This window comes from Rattus norvegicus, chromosome 2 (genome assembly GCF_021556685.1).
Source record: "Rattus norvegicus strain SHRSP/BbbUtx chromosome 2, alternate assembly SHRSP_T2T, whole genome shotgun sequence".
Classification (NCBI taxonomy): domain Eukaryota; kingdom Metazoa; phylum Chordata; class Mammalia; order Rodentia; family Muridae; genus Rattus; species Rattus norvegicus.
In genome coordinates this window covers 196942160-196965750 of record NC_141535.1, presented here as the reverse complement: position 1 = coordinate 196965750, position 23591 = coordinate 196942160, and the positions used below count along the sequence as shown (strand labels likewise).

Here is a 23591-nt window from a genome sequence, read left to right as displayed (position 1 = left end):
ATCCTAAATCAAGCAAACGGAAAGTGCATGTGGCTATTCGTTGTGCTTTATAAAGAGATAAGAGAGAGGAGGAATATGTTTGGTGGACGTACAGACAGGTGTTGGGAAAGGGTGCCTCTGTGGGCCATGCTGAAGTATCCCTTCCCCCTGAGGAACCAGCCCTATGATGGATGGATGGATGGTATAGTATAGAATAGTTTATTCAGGGCATGGGGAGGGGAGTTGAGGGAGTAGAGACAGAGAAAGGCAGAGAGGAGGAGGGGGCAAGCAGCCCCTTTTATATTGAGTCAGGCACACCTGGGTGTTGCCAGGTAACTGTGGGGCGGAGCCTAGACTAAATGCCAACAGTTGTCAGTGGGGTTGAGTGGAGGCTTTGAACAAGACTGGGAATATTGAGTTGGAAAGTGAGGCTAGAGAGGTAGGGTCAATGAGAATGCAACAGCTGGACAAATATATGAAAGAATGTCAGCAATGCACTAAGAGGGCGAGAACCAGTGGGTTGTTAGGTCTCAAACCAAAGTCAACCGATAACTGAAGAAGTGCCCATTAACACATCAAAGCAGACACCAGGTTCTCCCAGCATCCCTCAGTCCCTACTTGCTTTAGGGTATGACTGGCACCCCCTGCCCCTACCCTAAACTCTTTCAGCCAGGGTTGGGCTGCCCTTTCCCTAGCTGCCCTTCCCTATATAATCCAACCATTTTGGTTACCTGAGTCTTTCTTTTCACCCTCCTGGCCTCTTGGTCTGTTTTTCCCCTCTCACTTGGCTCAGGGTCATGTCTACGCAGGACTCTCCCAGATGTCCCTGCCTCTGGCTGTGCTAGCCCTTTCTCTCTCTTTTTTTTCTTCTTCTTTTTTTCCGGAGCTGGGGACCGAACTCAGGGCCTTGTGCTTGCTAGGCAAGCGCTCTACCACTGAGCTAAATCCCCAACCCCTTTAGCCCTTTCTCTACAGTGAGGTTTCTCTTTTGCCATGCCTAGGAGCAGTCGTGTTCTTCCTTTTTTTTAAATTTAATTTTATTTTTTTCATTCATGGGAAAACATGAATACACTAGTTTTTGCTTATATTGTCTGGATTTCTAGTGAAAGATGAGTCATTTCAACCTTTTTATAGCGTTTACTGTTGGTATTGAATTGTCCTGTAGCTTAATGTTGAGTGAATAAACAAACACACAGTCCTCAATTTTCCAGCCTAGGAGCAGCTCTAGTCCTGGAGCGCCCTCTAGTGCCCAGACCGACCTAGAGCATTTTGTTTATACCCTGGAACATTCTTGCCACTTCACGTGACTTTGCGGGCAGTGGTCAAGCAGACCATAGACTTGATTGTCTCCCTCATGCAGAGCATGGTGGCAGCTTGTTCTGGAGATAGGTAAGAAGAAGGTCCTTGTCCTCCACCTCTAACTCTGGACATCTCTGGTTAGCCTTTCTGATTTTAATTGTCCTGTCTCTGATCTTTCTGGATTGCTGTGGTACTGGATTGAGAGCTGAGCTGAGCTGAGCTGAGCTGTTCCGACGAGAATGTGTCTACTGTGTGTCTTAAGGGATTCAGGGGCAGCATTGGTCAGCAAGGAATCCTGCCCCACCCCTTCTCACCATTTACAGTGCTAGCATCTGACCCGCTAGACCCTATGGGGATTTGGGGCCTGAATGAGATGGGTGTCTCAGGAATTCCATGGCTGTGAAGAGATACCATGACCAAGGCAACTCTTATAAAACAAAACATTTAATTGGAACTGGCTTACACTTATAGAGGATTAGTCCATTATAGCGGGAAGAATGGCAGTGTCTAGGCAGATATGGTGCTGGGGAAGGAGCTGAGAGTTCTACATCTTGATCTGTGGCAGCCAGGAGGAGACTGGCTCCACACTGGGTAGAGACTGAGCACAGCAGACCTCAAAGCCCACCCCCACAGAGACACAATTCTGCCAACAAGTCCATCCCTATTCCAACAAGGCAACACCTCCTAATAATGCTACACATTCAAATACATGTGTCTATTGGAACCAAACATATTCAAACCATCACAACGGAAAACTCACTCCTCTCTTCATTTTGGTAGAGTTTCACTTCCTTTTTGAGGACTATGGGGGCTTTGGCTGTCTCCTCTGGCATGGTAGATGCAATCTCCAGTAGCCAGAAGCTTTATCCCTGGGCTCCAAGTTCAGGCCACAACACTTGAGAACCCCCTTCTTTCCCAGGACTCTGTTTAGCATCTAGACTAGAATAACTGTGTCATCAGAGCTTTCTTCTTGAGGCCCACGAGAGGGAACAGGGAGTCTGCAGATAAGTGTATGTGTCTCTGGCAGTGCTCTGTAGGGTCAGCCATACCTCCTGCAGCTCTGAACTAGTTCTAGAACAATCTAAAAGTAATGTCTTCCCCTGTAACCCCCAACCACAGCTGCAGTCTACATACCAGATTTCAGGAGCACAGATCTCAGTGCATGTTCCCTATGCATGAGGACAATAAGTAAAGAATAGAGAAAAGTGTTTTCCTGAGTCCACAGGGTGCCCAGAAGCCCTCAGCACAGCCAGCTGAGAGGGGACAGAGTAGGAATCTGGACTCTTGAGAAATTGTCTTTAGCTGGACGTAGGACTTCACATGGACATGCCCAGCACGTCAGCCTGGCTGTAGATCTGGCCAGCCTTGGAGGATTTATTTGGATTCAAGAGGGACAAGAAGCTTCCTGGTTGCTGCCGCTGCAGAGAGCCCGTGGGCAGCACCCCACGAGCGAACTTGAGCCTCGGGACCACAGGTAAGACCAACTTTTCTGCTGCAAGAAAGCTGCCTGGTGAGCTTGGGACACACGGAAGCAGAACTCCTCTAGGACCGGGCACGTTCTGTGTTTACCGGAAGTCCCACACCCGCGGATCCCGGCCCACAGCAGCTCTCTGCTCCCAGACCCCGTGAGAGAGAGACCCAACCGCCTGGTCAGGTGGGCACTCCTGAGGCTGCAGAGCGGAAGAGACCACCAACACTGCTCACCCCTGCCCACATCCCTGGCCCAAGAGGAAACTGTATAAGGCCTCTGGGCTCCCGTGGGGGAGGGCCTAGGAGCGGCAGGACCCCTGCCTGAGACACCGCCGGAACCTGAAGGAAACAGACCGGATAAACAGTTCTCTGCACCCAAATCCCGTGGGAGGGAGAGCTAAACCTTCAGAGAGGCAGACAAGCCTGGGAAACCAGAAGAGACTGCTCTCTGCACATACATCTCGGACGCCAGAGGAAAACACCAAAGGCCATCTGGAACCCTGATGCACTGAAGCTCCCAGAAAGGGCGGCACAGATCTTCCTGGTTGCTGCAGCCACAGAGAGCCCGAGGGCAGCACCCCGCGAGCAAACTTGAGCCTCAGGACCACAGGTAAGACCAACTTTTCTGCTGCAAGTGACCTGCCTGGTGACCTCAAGACACAGGCCCACAGGAACAGCTGAAGACCTGTAGAGAGGAAAAACTACACCCCCGAAAGCAGAACACTCTGTCCCCATAACTGACTGAAAGAGAGGAAAACAGGTCTGCAGCACTCCTGACACACAGGCTTATAGGACAGTCTAGCCACTGTCAGAAATAGCAGAACAAAGTAACACTAGAGATAATCTGATGGCGAGAGGCAAGCGCAGGAACCCAAGCAACAGAAATCAACACTACATGGCATCATCGGAGCCCAATTCTCCCACCAAAACAAACATGGAATATCCAAACACACCAGAAAAGCAAGATCTAGTTTCAAAATCATATTTGATCATGATGCTGGAGGACTTCAAGAAAGACGTGAAGAACTCCCTTAGAGAAACACAGGAAAACATTAATAAACAAGTAGAAGCCTACAGAGAGGAATCGCAAAAATCCCTGAAAGAATTCCAGGAAAACACAATCAAACAGTTGAAGGAATTAAAAATGGAAATAGAAGCAATCAAGAAAGAACACATGGAAACAACCCTGGATATAGAAAACCAAAAGAAGAGACAAGGAGCTGTAGATACAAGCTTCACCAACAGAATACAAGAGATGGAAGAGAGAATCTCAGGAGCAGAAGATTCCATAGAAATCATTGACTCAACTGTCAAAGATAATGTAAAGCGGAAAAAGCTACTGGTCCAAAACATACAGGAAATCCAGGACTCAATGAGAAGATCAAACCTAAGGATAATAGGTATAGAAGAGAGTGAAGACTCCCAGCTCAAAGGACCAGTAAATATCTTCAACAAAATCATAGAAGAAAACTTCCCTAATCTAAAAAAAGAGATACCCATAGGCATACAAGAAGCCTACAGAACTCCAAATAGATTGGACCAGAAAAGAAACACCTCCCGTCACATAATAGTCAAAACACCAAACGCACAAAATAAAGAAAGAATATTAAAAGCAGTAAGGGAAAAAGGTCAAGTAACATATAAAGCCAGACCTATCAGAATCACACCAGACTTCTCGCCAGAAACTATGAAGGCAGAAGATCCTGGACTGATGTCATACAGACCCTAAGAGAACACAAATGCCAGCCCAGGTTACTGTATCCTGCAAAACTCTCAATTAACATAGATGGAGAAACCAAGATATTCCATGACAAAACCAAATTTACACAATATCTTTCTACAAATCCAGCACTACAAAGGATAATAAATGGTAAAGCCCAACATAAGGAGGCAAGCTATAACCTAGAAGAAGCAAGAAACTAATCGTCTTGGCAACAAAACAAAGAGAATGAAAGCACACAAACATAACCTCACATCCAAATATGAATATAACGGGAAGCAATAATCACTATTCCTTAATATCTCTCAACATCAATGGCCTCAACTCCCCAATAAAAAGACATAGATTAACAAACTGGATACGCAACGAGGACCCTGCATTCTGCTGCCTACAGGAAACACACCTCAGAGACAAAGACAGACATTACCTCAGAGTGAAAGGCTGGAAAACAACTTTCCAAGCAAATGGTCAGAAGAAGCAAGCTGGAGTAGCCATTCTAATATCAAATAAAATCAATTTTCAATTAAAAGTCATCAAAAAAGATAAGGAAGGACACTTCATATTCATCAAAGGAAAAATCCACCAAGATGAACTCTCAATCCTAAATATCTATGCCCCAAATACAAGGGCACCTACATACGTAAAAGAAACCTTACTAAAGCTCAAAACACACATTGCACCTCACACAATAATAGTGGGAGATTTCAACACCCCACTCTCATCAATGGACAGATCATGGAAACAGAAATTGAACAGAGATGTAGACAGACTAAGAGAAGTCATGAGCCAAATGGACTTAACGGATATTTATAGAACATTCTATCCTAAAGCAAAAGGATATACCTTCTTCTCAGCTCCTCATGGTACTTTCTCCAAAATTGACCATATAATTGGTCAAAAAACGGGCCTCAACAGGTACAGAAAGATAGAAATAATCCCATGCGTGCTATCGGACCACCACGGCCTAAAACTGGTCTTCAATAACAATCAAGGAAGAATGCCCACATATACTTGGAAATTGAACAATGCTCTACTAAATGATAACCTGGTCAAGGAAGAAATAAAGAAAGAAATTAAAAACTTTTTAGAATTTAATGAAAATGAAGGTACAACATACCCAAACTTATGGGACACAATGAAAGCTGTGCTAAGAGGAAAACTCATAGCGCTGAGTGCCTGCAGAAAGAAACAGGAAAGAGCATATGTCAGCAGCTTGACAGCACACCTAAAAGCTCTAGAACAACAAGAAGCAAATACACCCAGCAGGAGTAGAAGGCAGGAAATAATCAAACTCAGAGCGGAAATCAACCAAGTAGAAACAAAAAGGACCATAGAAAGAATCGACAGAACCAAAAGTTGGTTCTTTGAGAAAATCAACAAGATAGATAAACCCTTAGCCAGACTAACAAGTGGACACAGAGAGTGCGTCCAAATTAACAAAATCAGAAATGAAAAGGGAGACATAACAACAGATTCAGAGGAAATTCAAAAAATCATCAGATCTTACTATAAAAACCTATATTCAACAAAACTTGAAAATCTTCAGGAAATGGACAATTTCCTAGACAGATACCAGGTATCGAAGTTAAATCAGGAACAGATAAACCAGTTAAACAACCCCATAACTCCTAAGGAAATAGAAGCAGTCATTAAAGGTCTCCCAACCAAAAGGAGCCCAGGTCCAGACGGGTTTAGTGCAGAATTCTACCAAACCTTCAGAGAAGACCTCATACCAATATTATCCAAACTATTCCACAAAATTGAAACAGATGGATCACTACCGAATACTTTCTACGAAGCCACAATTACTCTTATACCTAAACCACACAAAGACACAACAAAGAAAGAGAACTTCAGACCAATTTCCCTTATGAATATCGACGCAAAAATACTCAACAAAATTCTGGCAAACCGAATCCAAGAGCACATCAAAACAATCATCCACCATGACCAAGTAGGCTTCATCCCAGGCATGCAGGGATGGTTTAATATACGGAAAACCATCAACGTGATCCATTATATAAACAAACTGAAAGAACAAAACCACATGATCATTTCATTAGACGCTGAGAAAGCATTTGACAAAATTCAACACCCCTTCATGATAAAAGTCCTGGAAAGAATAGGAATTCAAGGCCCATACCTGAACATAGTAAAAGCCATATACAGCAAACCAGTTGCTAACATTAAACTAAATGGAGAGAAACTTGAAGCAATCCCACTAAAATCAGGGACTAGACAAGGCTGCCCACTCTCTCCCTACTTATTCAATATAGTTCTTGAAGTTCTAGCCAGAGCAATCAGACAACAAAAGGAGGTCAAGGGGATACAGATCGGAAAAGAAGAAGTCAAAATATCACTGTTTGCAGATGATATGATAGTATATTTAAGTGATCCCAAAAGTTCCACCAGAGAACTACTAAAGCTGATAAACAACTTCAGCAAAGTGGCTGGGTATAAAATTAACTCAAATAAATCAGTAGCCTTCCTCTACACAAAAGAGAAACAAGCCGAGAAAGAAATTAGGGAAACGACACCCTTCATAATAGACCCAAATAATATAAAGTACCTCGGTGTGACTTTAACCAAGCAAGTAAAAGATCTGTACAATAAGAACTTCAAGACACTGAAGAAGGAAATTGAAGAAGACCTCAGAAGATGGAAAGATCTCCCATGCTCATGGATTGGCAGGATTAATATAGTAAAAATGGTCATTTTACCAAAAGCAATCTACAGATTCAATGCAATCCCCATCAAAATACCAATCCAATTCTTCAAAGAGTTAGACAGAACAATTTGCAAATTCATCTGGAATAACAAAAAACCCAGGATAGCTAAAGCTATCCTCAACAATAAAAGGACTTCAGGGGGAATCACTATCCCTGAACTCAAGCAGTATTACAGAGCAATAGTGATAAAAACTGCATGGTATTGGTACAGAGACAGACAGATAGACCAATGGAATAGAATTGAAGACCCAGAAATGAACCCACACACCTATGGTCACTTGATTTTTGACAAAGGAGCCAAAACCATCCAATGGAAAAAAGATAGCATTTTCAGCAAATGGTGCTGGTTCAACTGGAGGTCAACATGTAGAAGAATGCAGATTGATCCATGCTTATCACCCTGTACAAAGCTTAAGTCCAAGTGGATCAAGGACCTCCACATCAAACCAGACACACTCAAACTAATAGAAGAAAAACTAGGGAAGCATCTGGAACACATGGGCACTGGAAAAAATTTCCTAAACAAAACACCAAAGGCTTACGCTCTAAGATCAAGAATCGACAAATGGGATCTCATAAAACTGCAAAGCTTCTGTAAGGCAAAGGACACTGTGGTTAGGACAAAACGGCAACCAACAGATTGGGAAAAGATCTTTACCAATCCTACAACAGATAGAGGCCTTATATCCAAAATATACAAAGAACTCAAGAAGTTAGACCGCAGGGAAACAAATAACCCTATTAAAAATGGGGTTCAGAGCTAAACAAAGAATTCACAGCTGAGGAATGCCGAATGGCTGAGAAACACCTAAAGAAATGTTCAACATCTTTAGTCATAAGGGAAATGCAAATCAAAACAACCCTGAGATTTCACCTCACACCAGTGAGAATGGCTAAGATCAAAAACTCAGGGGACAACAGATGCTGGCGAGGATGTGGAGGAAGAGGAACACTCCTCCATTGTTGGTGGGATTGCATACTGGTACAACCATTCTGGAAATCAGTCTGGAGGATCCTCAGAAAATTGGACATTGAACTGCCTGAGGATCCAGCTATACCTCTCTTGGGCATATACCCAAAAGATGCCCCAACATATAAAAAAGACACGTGCTCCACTATGTTCATTGCAGCCTTATTTATAATAGCCAGAAGCTGGAAAGAACCCAGATGCCCTTCAACAGAGGAATGGATACAGAAAATGTGGTACATCTACACAATGGAATATTACTCAGCTATTAAAAACAACGACTTTATGAAATTCGTAGGCAAATGGTTGGAACTGGAAAACATCATCCTGAGTGAGCTAACCCAATCACAGAAAGACATACATGGTATGCACTCATTGATAAGTGGCTATTAGCCCAAATGCTTGAATTACCCTAGATGCCTAGAACAAATGAAACTCAAGACGGATGATCAAAATGTGAATGCTTCACTCCTTCTTTAAAAGGGGAACAAGAATACCCTTGGCAGGGAAGAGAGAGGCAAAGATTAAAACAGAGACTGAAGGAACACCCATTCAGAGTCTGCCCCACATGTGGCCCATACATATATAGCCACCCAATTAGACAAGATGGATGAAGCAAAGAAGTGCAGACCGACAGGAGCCGGATGTAGATCGCTCCTGAGAGACACAGCCAGAATACAGCAAATACAGAGGCGAATGCCAGCAGCAAACCACTGAACTGAGAATAGGACCCCCGTTGAAGGAATCAGAGAAAGAACTGGAAGAGCTTGAAGGGGCTCGAGACCCCATATGTACAACAATGCCAAGCAACCAGAGCTTCCAGGGACTAAGCCACTACCCAAAGACTATACATGGACTGACCCTGGACTCTGACCTCATAGGTAGCAATGCATATCCTAGTAAGAGCACCAGTGGAAGGGGAAGCCCTGGGTCCTGCTAAGACTGAACCCCCAGTGAACTAGACTGGTGGGGGGAGGGTGGCAATGGGGGGAGGGTTGGGAGGGGAACACCCATAAGGAAGGGGAGGGGGGAGGGGGATGTTTGCCCGGATACCGGGAAAGGGAATAACACTCGAAATGTGTATAAGAAATACTCAAGTTAATAAAAAAAAAAAAAAAAGAGGGACAAGAAGAACTTGTGCAGCTTACGAGGCAGTCCCTGTGGAGTCTAGGGGGTGTTTGCACGTATGTCTCCTGGGCATTCTTCTGTCAAGTCCTGCATCTTAGAAGAGAGGCTTGCTTGGTGTGGCATCCTACAAGAGATGTCCTTTCTCCTCCTCATGTCTTCCAACTTGCACCAGCAGCCAGCAGGACTTACCCACTAGAGCTCCTAACAGCAATCACCCATGGATCCCAGCCTGCCGGGGCTCAGGGGCAGAGAGGTCTTCAGGTAGCCAGAGATCCGATGTAGGAAGGTGGGAAACTGTCATCTTTTTCACATAGCTGGCTTGGCTTGAGGCTGTATGTCCTGTTGTTAAGGTACCTTTCTGTCTCATCTGCTCCTTCCTGGGTGTGCCTAGCACCAGGTGCTAAAGCCACAGTGGCAACCAAAGCGTCATTCCTCATCCACACAGAGATTTATAGAATTTGCCAGTCAGCTTTCAGTCACTGGGGCAAACTACCCTAGAAAACGGATTTACAAGGAGGAAAGGCTTATTTGGGGCGTGTCACAGGCTTCTGTCTCTGGTTGGTGAATGTGTTATTCTGTGGTGAGAAAATGTATAATGGTAGGTAGTTTGCAGCAGAGCAAAGCAGTTCATGTCATAGAAGCCAGGAAACAAAGACAGAGTGACAGGAAGGTATTAGGGTCCCCACATCCCCTTCATGGACACACCCATGATGTAACTCCCTCTTACTAGGCACTGTCTACAGGTCCTACCAGCTCCCATTAGCCCCATATGCAGAGGAGCAGACATTAAACACATGTCCCTTGGGGGACAGTCCAGATCTCAACTATAGCAGGAAGTGGGAGCTATTAGAAGTTTTCTCCTGGTGACGTTTATTGGGAGGACAATATTTTGGGTTTATGTTTTTAATACTCTGTCCCATTGTCCCCTCAGTTGGTTGCAGTGTCCTAGAAAAACTGGTGATTCTGAAATCAGATCCCATCTGCCACACTGTTATTTATGTCAACGAGCAGCACGGAAATCTCCGTCAGGCCCCGGTGTCCTAGTTGCTGGTCCAGACGCTGTGTTTTCCATCCAGTGTGTGCTTCAGAGCCCGGCTGTGGAGCAGGGCTTTGATTGGCAAGAGGAGCAGCTGTGGCCTGGGCTCTGAGAACTCCAAGTGTGTGCTCTTTTTCTGAAATCTAGCTCACCCTAGCCAGGGTAGGGCCTGTCTGCCTTCTTCCCTGTCTGCTGGTCCAGATGGAGCAAACACCTGGACTTCTCTAGCTTCTCTGCAGCCTGCAAAGGCCTCCAGATGATAGGATGTGATCTCTGTCACCTTAACAGGGATTGGAGGACCTAAGAGCTTCGATATGATGGAGACAGGAAGGAAGGGGGAAGGTTAGAGGCTAACTTCTTTTTTTTTTTTTTTTTTTGGTTCTTTTTTTCGGAGCTGGGGACCGAACCCAGGGCCTTGCGCTTCCTAGGCAAGCGCTCTGCCACTGAGCCAAATCCCCAACCCCTAGAGGCTAACTTCTACTCCTTAAATCCATATTCTATGCTGTACCGCCCAGTGTAATGGATTTGGAGATGAGGCCTTTAAGGTTAAATTGGGTTCATGGAGACAGGCCTTCTTTCTCTGAAAAGTAGCAGAAGAGTCATTAGACATGTGTGTGCACAGAGGAAAGAGGACACAGTGAAAGGACACAGTCGAAAGCCAGGAAGAGAAGTTTCATCAGAAACCAACCATGGCAGCACTTTGATCTTGGATGTCTAACTTCCAAAAGTGTGGTCTGAACCTCCCAGTCTGTGGTATTGTGTTATGGTGGCCTCAGCAGATCCAGTTAGAGGATCCAGCAGTTAGCAGACTGCTGTTCAACCCTGCCCTGAGGGTAAGGATCAGAATTGCCCCCAGGACATGCCCTTGACATTTTCAGCAGCTGGGACTCTCACTCTAGTCTGATTGATGGTCATCCCAGTGTGGAGCTGAGCTCTCTCTTTCCAGTTCTCTAGGCCATAGCACAGAATGGCAGAGATGTGTGTGTGTGTGTGTGTGTGTGTGTGTGTAGGCAGGCCATGACTGCTTTTCTGGGTGAAATAAGACTTAACTTTCCGGGTAGAAAACCATTCGGTGTTCACCCCTTGTATACCAGAGTCTGGACATCGTAGGATGGTCACCTCCTTGGGAGTCTTTGTCTACTGCTTTTTGTCAGCACACATGGTCCTTTGAACATCCCTGTCCCATCACAAGTACGGGGAATCCTCCACTCCTCCGACTCCTTCACCAGGACCCAGGCTTTAGTAGTCACATCTCTTGACTCTGACATCCTTCATCTTGTAAGTGACGTTGTGATGACACAGAAGCCACCCAGATGCTCCAGACCCTTCCCATCTCCAGATCCTCAGCTTTAATCGCATCTTCAGAGTGTCTTTTGCTATGGAAGGTCACACACAAAGGGTTGCAGGAATTGCATTGTGTGCAATGCTGGGGAGGGGGCTGCCCTTCGCCATGCAACTCATGTTCAGTTTCCCTTCTTGAGATCCAAATGGTCCTAGGGGGAGATTTGAGTAGAGACAGAGGCTCCCCTTCCATCTGCCTATAATATCCTCCTTTGATGAGATGACAGAGTCCAAGAACCCACTTCCTTCAGAGCCTTCTCTGGGCATGACCCTCTGTGTGGCTGCTGCAGGCCACATCATTAGAATTCTACCTGGGATCTCCAACTTCAATCTATCCCAGACAACACAAGTCCATCCAGAGGGCCTGAAACTGAACCATGACCACTGGCTCTCCTCCCCATAAGTCCCATCTCACCCACGCTGTCCCTCCATTCTCTGTGAGAGCTGCTTCTATGAGGGGAAGGGAAGAGTGGGCTTTTAGAGATAAAGACATGGCAGACTGCATCATACACCAGCAGGGGAAGGAGTGAACACCTTTAAAGTCCTGGAGGCTATGGAGTTCACCTTGTGTCCCAGGACTGCCACCTGAGCCCACTTTGAGGCTGGTTTCCATGTGGACAGGGAACTGGTCACCAAAACCAGAAATCTCACATGGGGGTATTGCCTCGACACTAAGCTTTAGATGAACAAACAAAAAATTCTGGTCTTACCGCATATAGATAATAGAGTTGGTACTGTTGAGTTGTAGAAATAAACTATAACGTTCAGATACATTTGGGGATATTAGACTGGGTTCAACTCTTTGGGGTATGTGACCTTGACCTTCCTAGGTCATGGTTTATAAAATTGGACCTTTCTGGGGCCATGATTATAAAGTTGAATCACACAAGAACTGTGACAGTGGTCATCATAAGGAGACAGTGAGGCAGAGAACATGAAAGTGTTTTGTATAGAAAGCAACCAGGTCAGAACTTAGTCATAATGTGGGAATATGAGCAGGCCAGAAGCTCTCAGTTCCCAGGAAGTTGGGGACCAGGAGGACAATTGCACTTCCTTACATCTTGCACCTTGGTGGTACCTAGTGGTGATTTCACTGTTGTAGATTGAGTATTTTCACATGATGAGACTTCCAGCTTTCTTAGTTACTCCTCTCTTGGATCCAGCACCGCCTGGGCAAATGAAACTAGCCTACAAAATGCCTTACCCTGTGAGCAAGGCTCACCTATAGTAAGGCTCACCTTCCTGAGTGGCCTCTGGCAAGCCCTGCAGTCTTCTCCCCTTGAATGTGGGCTGGATCCAAGGACTAGCTGGTTGCAAATAGAAGAGGCAGCTCAACAGGGCATCGCTTCTGAAGTTGGGCTGCAAAGACTCTGGGATCCTCTTCTGTCATTTCTTGTTCACTCTGGGGAGGCAAGAAGTGTGTTGTGAGCAGTGGTGTGGTGGGGTCTCTGTGGCAAAGGTCTGAGGTTGACTTCTAGCTAACGAGCTGGCAAGCCTTGAGGTGTCAGAAGCACAGGACAGCCTCCTGGGGATGCAGGTAATGTCTGGGAGGTATCACGTTGTTTTTAAGTTGGTGGGCATCGGAATAATGTCTTAGAACAAAGGATGAAACTGTTACTTTCAGGGGTTAGGGATTTAGCTCAGTGGTAGAGGGACACACTGTTAGTCTGTCAGCAATTCTTTGCTCATTCCTCTGTTCTTGCATTTCACAAAGATATACTGAGCATGTGCTATGAATCAGGCTAATATATAATGCGCTGTACTGTACTGTACTATACCATACTGTACTGTACTATACTATACTGTACTATACTATACTAATGATATTTAAAGGACACAAGTGAGTGACTCTGACCACAAACTGCAGGTAGGTTTTGTCCCAGGCACCTCCACCTCACAGGCTGATCTCCTCACGTCTGCCATGGGATGATCACTTCCCCATCTACCTCTGTTCTGCTTTGGAAGCACCTGTTACAGTTCACTAAAGACTATCATGATGTATATTGTTTGATTCTCACTACAGTGTCAGGAGCGTGACTGTGTTTATTGTAACTGTTAGGGAACAGGGAAGTGGAAGCCCGGGGAGGTTGCAGTTAGGGCCATGAAACCTCTGGGGACATATGGCATGCACGATTTTCCCACAGTGTCAGCAGTTTGCATTTTCTGCAGGCTGGGCAGAGGTAAATTGCTGTGGAGGGCTCGGGTCCCCAGTCAGACTGAGGTCTTGCCTGTGCCTCCTGCAGCTCTGTGTCCAGTCAGGCTATCCACTCTTCCTAGACTCAGAATTCAAAGCAGCCTGGGGATCTAAGGCAGGAGCAACCCACTGAAAATTTTAGAAAGATGCAGATGATCAAAAGGGGGAATTTCTGCCACAGAGGGTGGCCAGCTCACTCACTCTTGGTTCCTGATAAGTCCTTTTTGCGATTTGTCAAATACATGTTCCCCTTGCCCTTCAGTCATAGTGGCTCAGGGAGGGTGCAGGCACCAGGGAGACAGAGAGAGAGAGGGAGAGGGAGAGGGAGAGGGAGAGGGAGAGAGAGAGAGAGAGAGAGAGAGAGAGAGAGAGAGAGAGAGAGAGAGAGAGAGAGGGAGAGGGAGAGGGAGAGAGAGAGAATATGATACATAACTATATCTGTATAAATAGAGATAGAGATGTAATCTCTATGCCTCTTCCCTCTTTCTCTTACCCTCTTCCATTTTATTTTAAATTTTATTTTCCTTGGATATTTTATGTATTTACATTTCGAATGTTATCTCCTTTCCCCACTCTCCCATAATCCCTCCCTTCCCCCGCTGCTTCTATGAGGATGCTCCCCCTCCCACCCACCCACTCCCACTTCAATGCCCTGGCATTACCCTACACTGGGGAAAGGAGCTTTCATAGGACCAAGGGTTTTTCCTCCCATTGATGCTCGACAATGCCATCCTCTGCTACATATGTGGCTGGAGTCATGGATCCCTCCATGTGTACTCTTTGGTTGGTGGTTTAGTCCCTGGGAGTTCTGGTAGGGTCTGGTTGGCTGATACTGTTGTTCTTTCTATGGGGTTGCAAACCCCTTCAGCTCATTCAGTTTTTTCTCTAACTCCTCCATTGGGGTTCTCTTGTTCAGTCCAATGGTTAGCTGCAACCATCTTCATTTGTATTAGTAGGGCTCTGGCAGAGCCTCTCAGGAGACGCCCATATCTGGCTCCTGTCAGCAAGCACTTCTTGGCATCAGTAATAGTGACTGGGTTTGGTGGATGCAAATGGGATGTATCCCCAGGTGGGGCAGTCTCCGGATGACCTTTTCTTCAGTCCCTGCTCCACACTTCGTCCCTGTATTTCCTCCCGTGAGTATTTTGTTCTCCCTTCTAAGAAGGGATGAAGCATCTACACTTTGGTCTCCTTCTTCGTGGGCTTCATATGATCTATGATTTTTCCTTAGATATTCCAAGCTTTTGTGCTAATACCCATCAGTGAGTGCGTCCTCCTTTTTCTTTTTTGACAGGGTTTCCCTATCTTACCAGGGAAATGGGGGTTCCTATTTTGGGTTCTTAATCTCATTAATAAAGGAATTTTGAAACAGACTCAAAACAGGAGTTTTGAAAAGGAAACTTGAGGATTAATTTTATTAAAGTTTGAGAGAAAAACAACAGTTCAGTCAAGCTGGAGGTCCCAGGAGTGTCCACAGAGGAGATGGAGGAAAAGCCTTAGAGTTAAACAGAGGTCAGAGCAACAGGGAGAAAATGTGGAATGTCAGGAGTGCTGAGTTGCAGATCTGAACTCAACGGGCATTGGGTTCCAGGCCCTGTGTTCCAGGGCAAAGGACTGTATCAGGGATACATTTTTAGAAATAGAAATAGAAATAAATAGAAATAGAAATAGAAACAGAGGGGCTGGAGAGATGGCTCCACAATTAGAAGCACTTGTTGCTCTTGTAGAAAACCCAAGTTCAGTTCTCAACACTCACAACACTCATAACCCCAGTTTCAGAATACCTGACATCTTTTTCTGGCCTCAAAGGCATTGCATGCACATGGTGCCCATACATACATGAAGGTGAAATTCTTTTAAAACTGAAGTTTAAAAATCTGAAAAGAAAGAACACAGTAAAGCCATCGTATGTGGAAAAGAAAAGTAGCCACAATAATGGAGTAGTGATCTGAGGAAAGATTTCCTGAAGCTCTGGCCATGTGGCCTGCTACCCTTTATAGGACATTTGTATAATAAGCTTGTGCTTTTGTACCCTGTGTCTAGAAATAGCCCAGGTAAGGATGGGCTTCCTGTCTTCATCTGCTAACTCGTTTTCATAGGTTTGTCTTATTTTACTAAAACAAAAACTTGAGAATTATTTATTTGAGTGTCTTGTCTGTGTGTACGCATATGTACCACATGCGTAGTTCAGAAGAGGCTACTGTGTCCTTGAAATTGAAGTTACAAATGTCTGTGAGCCTCTACTTGGGTGTTGGAAACTGACCCTGGGTCCTCGGCAAGAGTAGATACCGCATGTAACTGTTGAGCCATTTCTCTAGCTTCTTACCTGTTAATTTTGATCTTGCAGTTCAGAGCCCCTTCTCTTGTCACATCTGCATATGCTGTGTGTGCTGGGATTACAGGTCTGCGCCATCACACCTGCCACCACATCTGGATGCTGCTGGGACCTCCATCTTACCTGAGGTAGGCACCAGGAGACTAAGGGAACAAGATGCTCTCTCTCTCTCTCTCTCTCTCTCTCTCTCTCTCTCTCTCTCTCTCTCTCTCTCTTACCTCTGCCTCAGCTCCTGCCTCCAGGTTCCTGCCCTGTTTGGGTTCCTGTCTTGACTTCATTCAATGATGAACAGCTATATGGAAGTAAAATTCAAATAATTTCCCCCCTACTTGCTTTTTGGTTTATTTTTGAAGCAATAGAAACCCTAGCTAAGATACCATAACAGAATATCTATAATGATATTATAAAGAGGAATCACAGTTTTGGAATCTTCATCCCATTATCATTTGGTTTTACTGTGGCACATTATGGAGGAAACTGTTGTAGAGGCAGCCCCTTCACTGCAGGGCCAGATATGGGCACCAAAGAAGGGAGAGACTGACACTGTTCCTTCTGAGGGTACAATCCCTGGTGGCCTACACTGGCCCCAAATCTCTCATCTTCTGAAGTTTCATCCACCTTCCACCACACTTGTGACACATGGGCTCATGGAGGACAGGTCTGATACAAACGTGGCAACATTTTATTTAATTTTCTTTTTTTTTTTTCTGGAGTTGGGGACCGAACCCAGGGCCTTGCGCTTGCTAGGCAAGCGCTCTACCACTGAGCTAAATCCCCAACCCCTTTATTTAATTTTCTTACTATGAATCAGAACACAGCTGACAGGATTCAGTCACCGAGAGTTTGATTGCTTTGGTCATAGTCATTCACAAAAGTTGAGATTTTGAAGTTAGGCCTAATAAAGCCCCTTCATATAGTGCCTCGGGAGAACCATCATGGTATCTCCTGCTTGGGTTTCTCCAACAAACACAGTATGCCAATTTTTATAAACAAAAATCACCACCTTTAAACTAGTTCAACCTGAAGAGTTCCATTTAAAGACACTGCAGAGAAGGCTACAGTTGTGTTCTTCAAGCCATTGTCTTGCCCCTTTCCTCTTTAAGGAACCATTTACTTTCCCTCTCTCTCTCTCTGTACCTCTACATCGCTACCCAACTCCAAGGAGAAGGTTGCTCACTTTGCTCTTTCTAGTTCTTTAAACCTAAAAACAGATCCTCGCTCTCTTCTCATGTGCTTTTGAGTGCCCTAGGAAGAAACATCTTCCTAGTCTGTCTTCCTGTTGCCCCAAGTCCTTGTCTCTCCCCATGCCCCATCTCTGCCTCTGTCTCTCTGGAAACAATCCAAAGTCAAGTCTGTTGACTTTTGTTCTTGGGACACCGTTTGCCTTTCTTGCTGCATCTGGAACTTCCTCGACTTGCGTTTATGGTCAACATTGAGCTCCCTCCCAGGCTCCAGAGTCTTTTCAAGTTGGCTGTGGCCATGTGTTGTCATTCAGTGAGAAGAGCATGAGCTTCTTCAGTTATACTCCTCACATCTAGGGATGATTCACAGAAGGTCGGTGTTGCCACTTGATGGGTAGAGGGTACGGGTGGGGTGGAGGCAGGCTGGCTTCCTGTGAACTCACAGGGGGAGATCAGGAAATTAGAAGGGGAAACTACAAGGAAAGGCCTTTTACTCACAGGGGGGGTGAGAGTTCCTGAATCTTCTGTAGCTGATAATCAAGGGCAGAGATGCCCCTCCCAGGCCGTCTCTGTAACCCGAGACAGACTGAACATCTGGCCATAGCAGGAACCTGCGGAATACTTGAGGAAACCAGCAGTTCCGTGTCTATAGCCCAACCAAGCTAGTATTCGGTATCCTGTCGGGAATCAGTTATCTTCAGCTTGGACTTTGAGAAAAAAAATGGAGAATTCAGGGCCTGCACACAAAATTCAGAACCAACAAGTTACATAAACCAAGGTTTCTGGGTTTGCCCAGGGATGTAGTTTAGCGTGTAGAGTGCTTGCCCAGAGTGTAGAAGGCCCTGGGTTTGCTCTCCAGCACTGCATAGCACTGGCAGTCGTGTGCATGCCTGTGATCTCAGCACTTTGGAGGTGGAGGCCAGGAGATCAGAAGTTCAAGATCATCCTTGGCTATATAGTCTGTGCTGTATAAGACCCAGAGACTGGGTCTTAGGAAAAACAACAGCAGCAGCAACAACAACAACATGGCTGCAAAGTTACCTCAGTTAATAATGGGTTTTCATAAGCATAAAGATTGATCCCCAGAAATCAAATTGAGAATAAAAATAAAAAAGCCAGGCACGATACTTCAGACTTGTTAGGGAGAAGCAAATAGGTCCTGGGGGCTCGTTGGCTGGCCAGTTTAGCCTACTTGGCAAGGAGTTTCAGGTCACAGAGAGGCTGTCTACAAATAAAAAAGTTAACATCAGAGAAATGGCATTTGAGGTTGTTTTTTGACCTCCACACACATGCACATTTGTGCATGTCACTTGCACATACATTTGCACAGACACACACATGAACACATACATACCATCGGTACCACTACCACCACCACCACCACACAAGAAACAATTTTCCAGGTGGACCATAATTAATGTCAATTTGGTGCCATTTTGGGAGGCATGGGGATTCTTTGAGGGCTCTGACTCGGTCCATTTATGCCCCAGTCCTTCATTTCCTGATCATCTATTAGGTACCCAACACAGTGTTGGAGTTATTACACTCAAAGGATGTGACCCCTGCAGGGTTCATAAGTTACAGGCCGGCTTTTATCCTAGGTGCTACCTGCCATCCACAGAGTATGTATCTGTCATTTAAGTGTCAACTCGCTGTTTGCACACTCCTGTTTTGCATAGTACCCTTTACAGCCTGCTGAGTCTCACAGAGCACCCTGTTTAAGTCTCATGATAATCTTACCAGCGTGGTGTATTTTATTACTACTGTATGGCCATATTTATATGGTGTGTGTGTGGGAGCCCTGGGGACTGCAGAGGAGAGCTCAGCCATCACCCCTCTGGTTCTAAGAAGTACAAGATCACCCAAAATTCCTTCCTAAGGAGAGTCACACCTTCTCTCTCCATGCCTCTGACTGACACTTCAGCAATGGGAGTAAAATAGCATTCATTATCTCGTGACATTTCCAAGGAAGCCTTTACCTCCGCTTCCCCTGAGATTCCGTAACAAAAGTTTGTCTGATCTTCCTCTCCCCATCGCTGTGCTCTTTGCCACCCCCAGCTCCTTTTCATCTCCCTGTTTGAGGGCAAACGTTCTCCTGACAGCAGTCCCCAGGGAGACTGGGCTGTCTTTCTTCCTTTCCCTTCAAAGAGCCTTTGAGCACTCCACTCAGCCTGGTGGATGGGATGTGCTTCATCTTTCAGTAGGCTTCAACCGCTGAGCAGGGAAGGGCACCTTGTGAGTTTCCTTCCCCTCCCCAGCCCCTGGATTCCATAGGGAGGGAGAGGGTAGGACACTGACATCTGGCCTGGGTGTACCCCCTGTTCCCAGGGGAGGGCTGCTTTGTTCTTTGGAGCCTGCTGAGATGGGCAGAGGCTACTCCAGTTGGTAGGCAAGTAGCCAGGGTTGAGGGAGAGGGACCACCAAATTGTTGGTCCAGAGCCTCTTGAAGGAAAGTCCTTGAAGAAAATCCCTCAAAGCCCTCAGAGACACCTTCAACTGCCTTTAGGTTTCCTCCTTCTTGCCCTCCTAAGGTCTGCCTGAGTCCTGCCTGTGGGCTCCTTCTCTGGTAGAAAGTTCCTCCCCACCACTTACAGAGCTACAGACTCCATGACAATAAATCATTGTATACACCAGAGCACATAATACAACTTGAACTTCTAGATGCATTTCCTGCCTCAGTCGAACAAAACTACTTCAGCAGGCAGCCAGCAGCTCTCAGGGGGGAGTTCTACATATTTACTCTGAGTGTCTCCAACCCAGACACCAACTCTCTCAGGGGGGAGTTCTACATACTTACTCTGAGTGTCTCCAACCCAGACACCAACTCTCTGCAGTCAGGTCAGGGACCCCAGAGGTGGTGACCTGGACAGCAGTCTCCCCTCTTTGTGCTTCTCTGGGTGGCCCGTCTTAGTTAGCTTTCTGTTGCTTTGATAGTCACTAAGACCAAAAGCAACTTGGGGAGGAAAGATTTATTTGGCTTATTATAGATTATTGTCTACCATCAAGAGAAGCCAATGCAGGAACCCAAGGCAGGAAATGAAGCAGAAGCCATGGAGGAATGCTGCTCATTGACTAGCTCCCTGTAGCTTACTCAGCCTACTTTCTTACAGGTCCAGGATCAATTCTCCAGAATGGTGCCACCCACAGTGGACTGGGCCCTCTCATACCAATCATCAATCAAGAAAATGTCCTGCAGACTTGCCTACGGGCCAATTGGATGAGGCATTTTTCTCAGTTAAGATTGCTTCTTTCCAGATCATCTCAGCTTGTGTCAAGAAGACAAAAAGCAACCACTGCAGGGCCTTCATCTAATTTCCCAGTGGAAACTAGAGAGTTAAACATTTTCTATTACAAAAATTTCAGACATACATCACAATAAACATCGTAAAAATAAGCTGCGTAAATACCCCATTGGCATCCGATAATTTTCAATAAATGACATATTTGTATGCATGTGTGGCATGCATATATGAGTGTGCAGTGCTCACAGCCACATACATGCAGAGGCCAGAACAAGCTGCTGAGTGCCTTCTCTATTGCTTTCCACCGTGTTGTTCCAAGGTGGGTTTGTAAAGTGTGAGACTAGAGGACCCAGTTTGGAGCAAGAGTGAGGTTGAGGTGTGTCCAAACCCTGAAAATGTCATCCTGAGACTGGCGGGAAAAGGACTGTTTCCTTCTTGCTCTGGACCTATATGTCCTGGTGCACATAGCCTATACAACCCCCATCTCTACCACCCTTGAGATGGCCATGTAGCCTGGTGGCCAAATTACAGGTTTAACTTCCTCTCTCCTATATAAGGACATGTCCAGCAAGCACCTGGATTCTCTCTTCAAGCAAATGAGGCATTCCCAGCCCCTCAGCCCAGCCAGTGATGTGCATGTACCCCGAAAATCCCTACCCACCCCTAGGGTTTATATAGCCCGTATTCACGCCCAATTAACAGAGCTGTTCCACGAAAATCTGGGAGACTGTTTCTCCCTTCATTCACTGCAGACCAAGGTCCTGTGTAACGCATCCAGGGGACTAAACTTCTTTCCTTCTAGTCTGATCTGGTGCACAATGGTGCATGGACACCCTGAGGGGAGAAGCAGGCAAGGCAGGGTCTCTCACTGAGGAAGAGTCTTCCTCTTTTGGCTACACTGTCTGGCCTGGGAGCTCTCAGGATCTACCATGAGGTTCAGTTTGTTCTCTTTAGGGTAATTAGAAAAGAGCTTAAAGGGATAATTAACTCAACAAATATCAAATACCTGGCATATACTATAAACAGGCACTTTGAATATAACTGGATTAAAATAAAAAACCCACCCTTTTAATGTTAACATTTTAAGTGAGGAATCAGTTAATAAAGGACATTATGTATATAACTCTCTCTGTCTCTCTCTGTGTCTCTCTCTCTGTGTCTCTCTCTCTGTCTCTCTGTGTCTGTCTCTGTGTCTCTGTGTCTCTGTGTCTCTGTGTCTCTGTCTGTCTGTCTGTCTGTCTGTCTGTCTCTCTCTCTCTCCTGTTTTGATTAAGTAGGGATAAAACTGTGAACTGAGGACTGCTAGTCTTCCTGCCCTATTGAGAATGTTCACTCCGGGCAGAAGGAGGTCATCCAGCAGAACACGGGAGGAGGAATCGAGAGCTCTGAAGTAGAGTTTGAGTCCCCAGATGCCACCACCCCACTCTTGGCCTTTCTGTTGGCAGTGCTCAGTTGGGAGCCATACAATCTAAACAAAACTGGTTCAGTTTGGGCTAAGTTTCTGTCACTTGTGACTGAAAGCATCCTGCTTAATTTACTCCTGCTCCAGCTTGTGCACTCCCAATTGGGACTTGAGGAAGGCAGCATGGCCCAGTAGGGCCAGTTTCTGAGAATCTATGAGGAGCACATGGCAGCTGTCTGTGTGAGCAACTGTCTTGGGAGGCCATGGTGAGTCTGTGCCCAGGTGATTGTGATGCAATCTTGTAAAATCCTCCTTCCCAGACCAGTGGATACAAGTGTGGACCGGGAGAGGCTGGGACAGCAGAGGTGACTCTAACCAGCCTGTCCATAGCTCAGGGAGCGAGCTATGCAGGACTATGCCGAAACACCTTTAGTTTGGTTGGGAGGAGGGAGGATTGAGGATTACAACACAGGTATTGGGTTTCTAACCAAGAAGGTGTGAGAAACCATAATTTGGCTATTATCAGAGCTGCCAATTTGGTGTCCCTTCCACTGAGGTGACTTTGCCACAGGAAAAATATTACTAAACTTGATGAAGATTTGATATCTCACCAATTAAATGGAAATAATCCCTACTTTGTAGTAGTTAAGATGAGATATAAACCACCCATGTAAAGCAGCTAACAGGGCAGCTGGTTATTATTTATGATATCCGGATTCTGGCTATAGTCTGCGTCCTACATCAGATAATTTGATTGTCTTATGTGTATGTATGAGCTTTTATGCATCTGTGTTTATTTTGCCTGTGGAGGTCAGAGGATAACGTCTGATGTCACTCCTCATATATTGTCTATAGTTTTTCTTTTTTTGAGATTGGGTCTTCTACTGTCCTGGAATATGCCAAGTAGGCAGGGCTGACTGACAGAGAACCTGAGGGATTTGCTTGCCTCTGCCTTCTCAGTGTTGATGTTACTGATGCATGTTACCACCCTGGACTTTTTAAAAGCATGGGCTCTGGGTATTGAACTCAGTTCTTTGTGCTTGTAAGATACTCTATTGACTCACACATTTTCCCAGCCCATGAATCAACTTTTATGCTGTCCCTAGACTCAATTTCCTTCTGCTGAGGGCTGCATTTTGACTGCGACTATAAAGGCAAGTTCTTCTGGTAACTATTAATTAGTTCCAAAGGAAAGCACTTATAAAGTAATAACTCATTAATTTATGTGGACCCTCCCACATTATCTATCTATCTATCTATCTATCTATCTATCTATCTATCTATCTATCTATCTATCTATCTATCTATCTATCTATCTATCATCTACCTCCCATTGAGTTGTTTGAGCTGCCCATATATGAATGGGTGTGGGGTCATCTACTGGAGCACAGTCAACTTACCAGGGACCACATCTCCGAAGAAAACTGACTCCCTTTTTAGCAATCACCAACTGTCCATAGCCCTTCAGGTAGAGTAGGGAGGGGCTCATGGCGTTCTCGTCATTCTATGCTGGAAGGTTGATTGACAAGAGCCTGGGCAGCCAACCACAGCTGTTGTGAGCTCATGAG

The 23591-nt window shown here is 45.5% G+C and overlaps 1 long non-coding RNA gene across 1 annotated transcript; it reads left to right on the top strand.

The window, feature by feature from the left end:
• Positions 1 to 1275: 1275 nt before the first annotated feature.
• Positions 1276 to 21742, top strand: LOC102557194 (uncharacterized). Its single transcript, XR_015678274.1, has 3 exons — positions 1276 to 1368; positions 16211 to 16326; positions 20490 to 21742. It is a non-coding gene; the product is annotated as an uncharacterized LOC102557194 (long non-coding RNA).
• Positions 21743 to 23591: the final 1849 nt, after the last annotated feature.